Genomic DNA, 7071 nt, shown 5'->3' on the forward strand with positions numbered 1-7071 from the left:
ACCATGACTTAATTTAGATTCAATAAGTACAGATTCAAACATAAGGACCCAGGTGTAAAAACATATACCCTTGGATCATATTAATACAGGAAGTTCTCAACATATAATAATTAAAACATAAATAAATAAAAACACCTAAAACTTATTTCGGTGGTTACAAATTTTTCTCTCGTTTTCTCCATTTTTCAGGGCAATATTCATTGTAGTAAGCTTTACATGGGATTGTCCTAAAAGAGGATCAGATCTCTTCCTTTATACGATGGATTTTCACCTTACATTATCTACTGCTCCTGGTATTCTTGGGTGGTCTTCCATCCCAGTACTAGCCAGGCCCATCACTGTATAGCTTCCAAGATCAGACGAGATTGGGCACTTCCAGTGTGGTATGGCCGTAGGTATTTATTATGATGTCCTGTATCTACTGAGATCTCTAACTCTTTATAAAAATCGAGCAATCTAATAGCTTTCGTTCAGCCCGTATGGAGACAATGTATTTAGCTCATATATCCAGTACATCTCCCTTTGAGATAGTTTTCTAGCTAGATCACCTCCCCGGGGACCCGGGGTAACATGTTCAATAGCTCTAAAAGTCATATTATCTATTGAGGAGTTATGCTTTGTTAGGAAGTGTCTGGAAACTGAATAGGTAGTTAATTTATTCTTAATATATCTGATATGTTCCTGTATTCAGAGTTTTAATGGGCGTTTTGTTTTCCCTACGTATTTAAGTCCGCAGGGACATTCTATAAGATAGATCACAGAGGTGGTGTTACAGTTTACGAATTGTTTCATATGGTATTGTTTTGAGTTATTATGATTAAAAAAAGTTTTTCTATTTGGATGAAGGTATTTACACACAATACAAAGGCCACATTTATAGGCACCCACACATTTTGTTGTTAAGGTATTTGATATTGCTTTTTCTGGTAATAAACTTGGTGCTAGGATTTCTTTGAGATTTCTGGATTTTCTGAAGGTGATTATAGGTTGCTCTGGTATCACTTCTTCTAGTAATGGATCCATTTTCAATATGTTCCAGTGTTTCTTGATAGTATTTCTAATTCTTCTTTCCTCACAGTTATATTGTGTAATGAAGGCTACTTGATTGTTCTGTATATTTTGTTGTATTTTAGGATTACTGACGTCCAATATCTCTTCTCTTTTGAGATGTGCACATCTGGTAATAGCCGCATTGATTATTTTTTCAGGGTAATCACGATCTCTAAATCTATCAGCATATAATTTAATTTAATCTTCACAGAGAGGATCTGTGCTACAGTTGCGTTTGATTCTGTAAAACTGTGAGAATGGAATATTAGTCTTCCAGCTACTTACATGTCCGCTTTTATAATGTAAGTAGCTGTTAGTGTCCACTGGTTTAATAAAATATATATATAATATGTATAAATATACATACATATATATATATATATATATATATACATATATATGTATGTACATATATACGTATGTGTGTATATATATATATATATATATATATATATATGCATATGTATACATATAAACGTTCTGGCAAGGATTGCTCCCAGCACAATGACAAAGGAAGGCGGCACTCCAATGAATAAATCAAATCAATATGTATTAATAATGCATCAACATAGTTATATCCATAAGTCTTATGGATATAACTATGTTGACGCATTATTAATACATATTGATTTGATTTATTCATTGGAGTGCCGCCTTCCTTTGTCATTGTGCTGGGAGCAATCCTTGCCAGAAGGTTTATATGTATACATTTTTTAGGATGGCACCCGTTTTTTCATATCTATTGTCCTGAGTGCCAGGCTTACTCGACTATATATGTATGTATATATATATATGTATATATATACATATGTATATATATATATATATGTATGTATATATATATATATATATGTATGTATGTATATATATATATATATACACGTATGTATATATGTATGTATATATATATATATATATATATATATATGTGTAAATATATATGTATATATATATGTATGTGTAAATATATATGTATATATATATATATATATATATATATATATATATATAGGGGTGAGCGGGTTCAGATTTCTGAAATCCGAACCCCCCCGAGCCCCCCCGATCCGAGGCCGATCCGAGTCAGGCTCGACTTTTCCCGCCTGACTCGGATCTGAAATCGAGGCAAAACGTCATCATCCCGCCTTCTGAGTCTCGCGGGTTTTGGATCCTATATAAGGTACCCGCGTCGGCGCCATTTTCTCACTCGGCTGTGGACAGTGAAGAGGGAGGGTGGGAGTTAGGGCTGACTGGGCTGTGTAGTGTAGTGTAGTGTAGTGCAGAGTAGTGTTGTGCTGTGCTGTGCTGCGCTGTGCTGCTGTTGTCCACTTCTTCAAAGTCCATAGGGGCTGGCTGTGTTGTGCTGTGCTGCTGTTGTTAATAGGGGCTTTGTCCTCTACTTCAAAGTCCATAGGGGCTGGCTGGACTGTGTTGTGCAGTCAGTTCTCCATAGGGGCTGTGTCCACTCCAAAGTCCTGTGCAGTGTCCTAGTCCTAAAGGGGTGCTGTAGTGTTGTCCAGGGGTGCTCTGTCCATCAGGGGTGCTCCCCCCAAGTGCTAAAAAAATAATATTTTTTGTGTGTTTGTGAATTGTGTGCGCAGTAGCCGCATGTGCATCAACAAAGTAGTGCCAAGCGTGTGCCTGTGTCATAAGTAAAGGGCCAGCTGGCTTGACCGTTAAAGGGTGCTGTAACCCCCAAAGTACACTCCAGTCCAAACCAAAAAAAAAATTATTTTCTGTGTTTGTGAATTGTGTGCGCAGTAGCCGCACGTGCATCAACAAAGTAGTGCCAAGCGTGCGCCTGTGTCATAAGTAAAGGGCCGGCTGGCTTGACCGTTAAAGGGTGCTGTAACCCCCAAAGTACACTCCAGTCCAAACCCCCCAAAAAATTATTTTCTGTGTTTGTGAATTGTGTGCGCAGTAGCCGCACGTGCATCAACAAAGTAGTGCCAAGCGTGCGCCTGTGTCATAAGTAAAGGGCCGGCTGGCTTGACCGTTAAAGGGTGCTGTAACCCCGAAAGTACACTCCAGTCCAAACCAAAAAAATATATATTTTCTGTGTTTGTGAATTGTGTGCGCAGTAGCCGCACGTGCATCAACAAAGTAGTGCCAAGCGTGCGCCTGTGTCATAAGTAAAGGGCCGGCTGGCTTGACCGTTAAAGGGTGCTGTAACCCCCAAAGTACACTCCAGTCCAAACCAAAAAAAAAATTATTTTCTGTGTTTGTGAATTGTGTGCGCAGTAGGTTCACGTGCATCAACAAAGTAGTGCCAAGCGTGCGCCTGTGTCATAAGTAAAGGGCCGGCTGGCTTGACCGTTAAAGGGTGCTGTAACACCCAAAGTACACTCCAGTCCAAACCAAAAAAAAATTATTTTCTGTGTTTGTGAATTGTGTGCGCAGTAGCCGCTCGTGCATCAACAAAGTAGTGCCAAGTGTGCGCCTGTGTCATAAGTAATGGGCCGGCTGGCTTGACCGTTAAAGGGTGCTGTAACCCCCAAAGTACACTCCAGTCCAAACCAAAAAAAAATTATTTTCTGTGTTTGTGAATTGTGTGCGCAGTAGCCGCACGTGCATCAACAAAGTAGTGCCAAGCGTGCGCCTGTGTCATAAGAAAAGGGCCGGCTGGCTTGACCGTTAAAGGGTGCTGTAACCCCCAAAGTACACTCCAGTCCAAACCAAAAAAAAAATTATTTTCTGTGTTTGTGAATTGTGTGCACAGTAGCCGCACGTGCATCAACAAAGTAGTGCCAAGCATGCGCCTGTGTCATAAGTAAAGGGCCGGCTGGCTTGACCGTTAAAGGGTGCTGTAACCCCCAAAGTACACTCCAGTCCAAACCAAAAAAAAAATTATTTTCTGTGTTTGTGAATTGTGTGCGCAGAAGCCGCACGTGCATCAACAAAGTAGTGCCAAGCATGCGCCTGTGTCATAAGTAAAGGGCCAGCTGTCTTGACCGTTAAAGGGTGCTGTAACCCCCAAAGTACACTCCAAACCAAAAAAAAAAATATTTTCTGTGTTTGTGACTTGTGTGCACTGTGGCTGCACGTGCATCAACAAAGGAGCACGCCAAGCGTGTGCCTGTGTCCCATAAGTAAAGAGCTGGCTGGCTCATTTCTTAAAGGGTGGTGTAACCCACAAAGTGCACTACTCTCCAGCAAAAATAAAAAAATATTTTCTGTGTTTGTGTGCGCTTTAGCCGCACGTATATATCAATATAACATAAATGGAGGACCAAACTTTCTCCGATAAAAATAAAATAGGGAAAGATCAAGAACCACTTCCTCCTAGTGCTATTGCTGCTGCTGGGAGTTGTTCATCATCCCAGATAGGAAGTAGGAACATCACTACTTTTACTAAACAATTGACCCTCCAACAGTCCCTAGCGATGAGGATGAAGTACGACAGCAGGCATCCTGAAGCAAAACGTATAACTGAGGCCTTGACTGCTATGTTGGTGTTAGACGTGCGTCCGGTATCCGCCATTAGTGCAGTGGGATTTAGACAATTGATGGAGGCAGTGTGTCCCCGGTTCCAAATCCCGTCTAGATTCCACCTGCATCCTCAAAGCAGCAGCAACAAGCGTGCGTCTGTCTGTTAAAGGGTGGTGACACCCTCAAAGTGTGCTACACAAACAATAAAAATATTGTTCTTTTTTTTTCGGTCTTTGTGAAATGTGTGGGCTGTAGCCGCACCTGCATCCTTAAAGCAGCAGCGACAAGCGTGCGTCTGTCTGTTAAAGGGTGGTGACACCCTCAAAGTGTGCTACACAATCAATTAAAATATTGTTCCTTTTTTTTCTGTCTTTGTGAAATGTGTGGGCTGTAGCCGCACCTGCATCCTTAAAGCAGCAGCGACAAGCGTGCGTCTGTCTGTTAAAGGGTGGTGACACCCTCAAAGTGTGCTACACAAACAATAAAAATATTGTTCTTTTTTTTTCTGTCTTTGTGAATTGTGTGGGCTGTAGCCGCACTTGCATCCTCAAAGCAGCAGCGACAAGTGTGCGTCTGTCTGTTAAAGGGTGGTGTAACCCTCAAAGTGCTCCAAAAAATAAAAAACTATTTTTTTAATGTGTTTGTGACTTGTGTGCGATGTAGCCGCATGTGCATCAACATAGTAGCAGCGCCAAGCGTGTGCCTGTGTCATAAGTCAAGGGCTGGTTTGGACATCTGGTCCGGACTGAAGGACGTGCCAACAATTTCTGACAAGTCTACTGTCACTGCTTATGATACTGTCCTCAAAGCAGCAGCAACAAGCGTGCATCTGTCTGTTAAAGGGTGGTGACACCCTCAAAGTGTGCTACACAAACAATAAAAATATTGTTCTTTTTTTTTCTGTCTTTGTGAATTGTGTGGGCTGTAGCCGCACTTGCATCCTCAAAGCAGCAGCGACAAGCGTGCATCTGTGTGTTAAAGGGTGGTGACACCCTCTAAGTGTGCTACACAAACAATAAAAATATTGTTCTTTTTTTTTCTGTCTTTGTGAATTGTGTGGGCTGTAGCCGCACTTGCATCCTCAAAGCAGCAGCGACAAGCATGCGTCTGTCTGTTAAAGGTGGTGGTGTAACCTTCAAAGTGCTCCAAAAAATAAAAAACTATTTTTTTAATGTGTTTGTGACTTGTGTGCGATGTAGCCGCACGTGCATCAACATAGTAGCAGCGCCAAGCGTGCGCCTGTGTCATAAGTCAAGGGCTGGTTTGGACATCTGGTTCGGACTAAAGGACGTGTCAACAATTTCTGACAAGTCTACTGTCACTGCATATGATACTGTCCTCAAAGCAGCAGCGACAAGCGTGCGTCTGTCTGTTAAAGGGTGGTGACACCCTCAAAGTGTGCTACACAAACAATAAAAATATTCTTCTTCTTTTTTCTGTCTTTGTGAATTGTGTGGGCTGTAGCCGCACCTGCATCCTTAAAGCAGCAGCGACAAGCGTGCGTCTGTCTGTTAAAGGGTGGTGACACCCTCAAAGTGTGCTACACAAACAATTAAAATATTGTTCTTTTTTTTTCGGTCTTTGTGAAATGTGTGGGCTGTAGCCGCACCTGCATCCTTAAAGCAGCAGCGACAGCGTGCGTCTGTCTGTTAAAGGGTGGTGACACCCTCAAAGTGTGCTACACAAACAATAAAAATATTCTTCTTCTTTTTTCTGCCTTTGTGAATTGTGTGGGCTGTAGCCGCACTTGCATCCTCAAAGCAGCAGCGACAAGCGTGCGTCTGTCTGTTAAAGGATTACATCGGTGACAGCATCCAAGTAGGCATGTCAGACAGTCCGTACCTGTACTTGCAGGAAAAAGAAGCAATTTGGAGGTCCCTGTACAAACTGGCTCTATTTTACCTGAGTTGCCCCCCCTCCAGTGTGTACTCCGAAAGAGTGTTTAGTGCAGCCGGGAACCTTGTCAGCGAAAGGCGTAGGAGGTTGCTTCCACAAAATGTGGAGAAGATGATGTTCATAAAATGAATTATCAACTCTTCCAGGGAGACCAGCCTCCAGAACGTACAGAGGGACCTGTGGTTCCAGCGGGGACAAATTAATACTCTGTGAGGATGAGGATGTACACACTGAAGAGGGTGAGGAATCGGTGGATGAGGAGGATGAGGATGACATCTTGCCTCCGTAGAGCCAGTTTGTGCAGGGACAGATTAATTGCCAGCTTGTTTTGTGGGGGCCCAAACGAACCAATCATTTCAGCCACAGTTGTGTGGCAGACCCTGGCGCTGAAATGATTGGTTTGTTAAAGTGTGCATGTCCTGTTTATACAACATAAGGGTGGGTGGGAGGGCCCAAGGACAATTCCATCTTGCACCTCTTTTTTTTCTTTGCATTATGTACAGTTTGGGGCCTAGTTTTTCAAACTGCCATCCTGTCTGCCACTGCAGTTTCACGCCTAGATGGGTCACGTGTTTGTGCCGCCCACTCGTGTCGCTTAGCATAGTCATCCAGCTACCTCGGTGCAACCTTTTGGACATAAAAACACTATTGTGAGGTGTGAGGTGTTCAGAATAGACTGGAAATGAGTGGAAATTAAGG

The 7071-nt window shown here is 42.3% G+C and overlaps 1 pseudogene; it reads right to left on the minus strand.

Annotated features, from left to right (window-relative positions):
* Window positions 1-278: 278 nt before the first annotated feature.
* Window positions 279-397, minus strand: LOC148480768 (5S ribosomal RNA; annotated as a pseudogene).
* Window positions 398-7071: the final 6674 nt, after the last annotated feature.

Source organism: Taudactylus pleione, unplaced genomic scaffold (genome assembly GCF_031769625.1).
Source record: "Taudactylus pleione unplaced genomic scaffold, aTauple2 ptg000599l, whole genome shotgun sequence".
Classification (NCBI taxonomy): domain Eukaryota; kingdom Metazoa; phylum Chordata; class Amphibia; order Anura; family Myobatrachidae; genus Taudactylus; species Taudactylus pleione.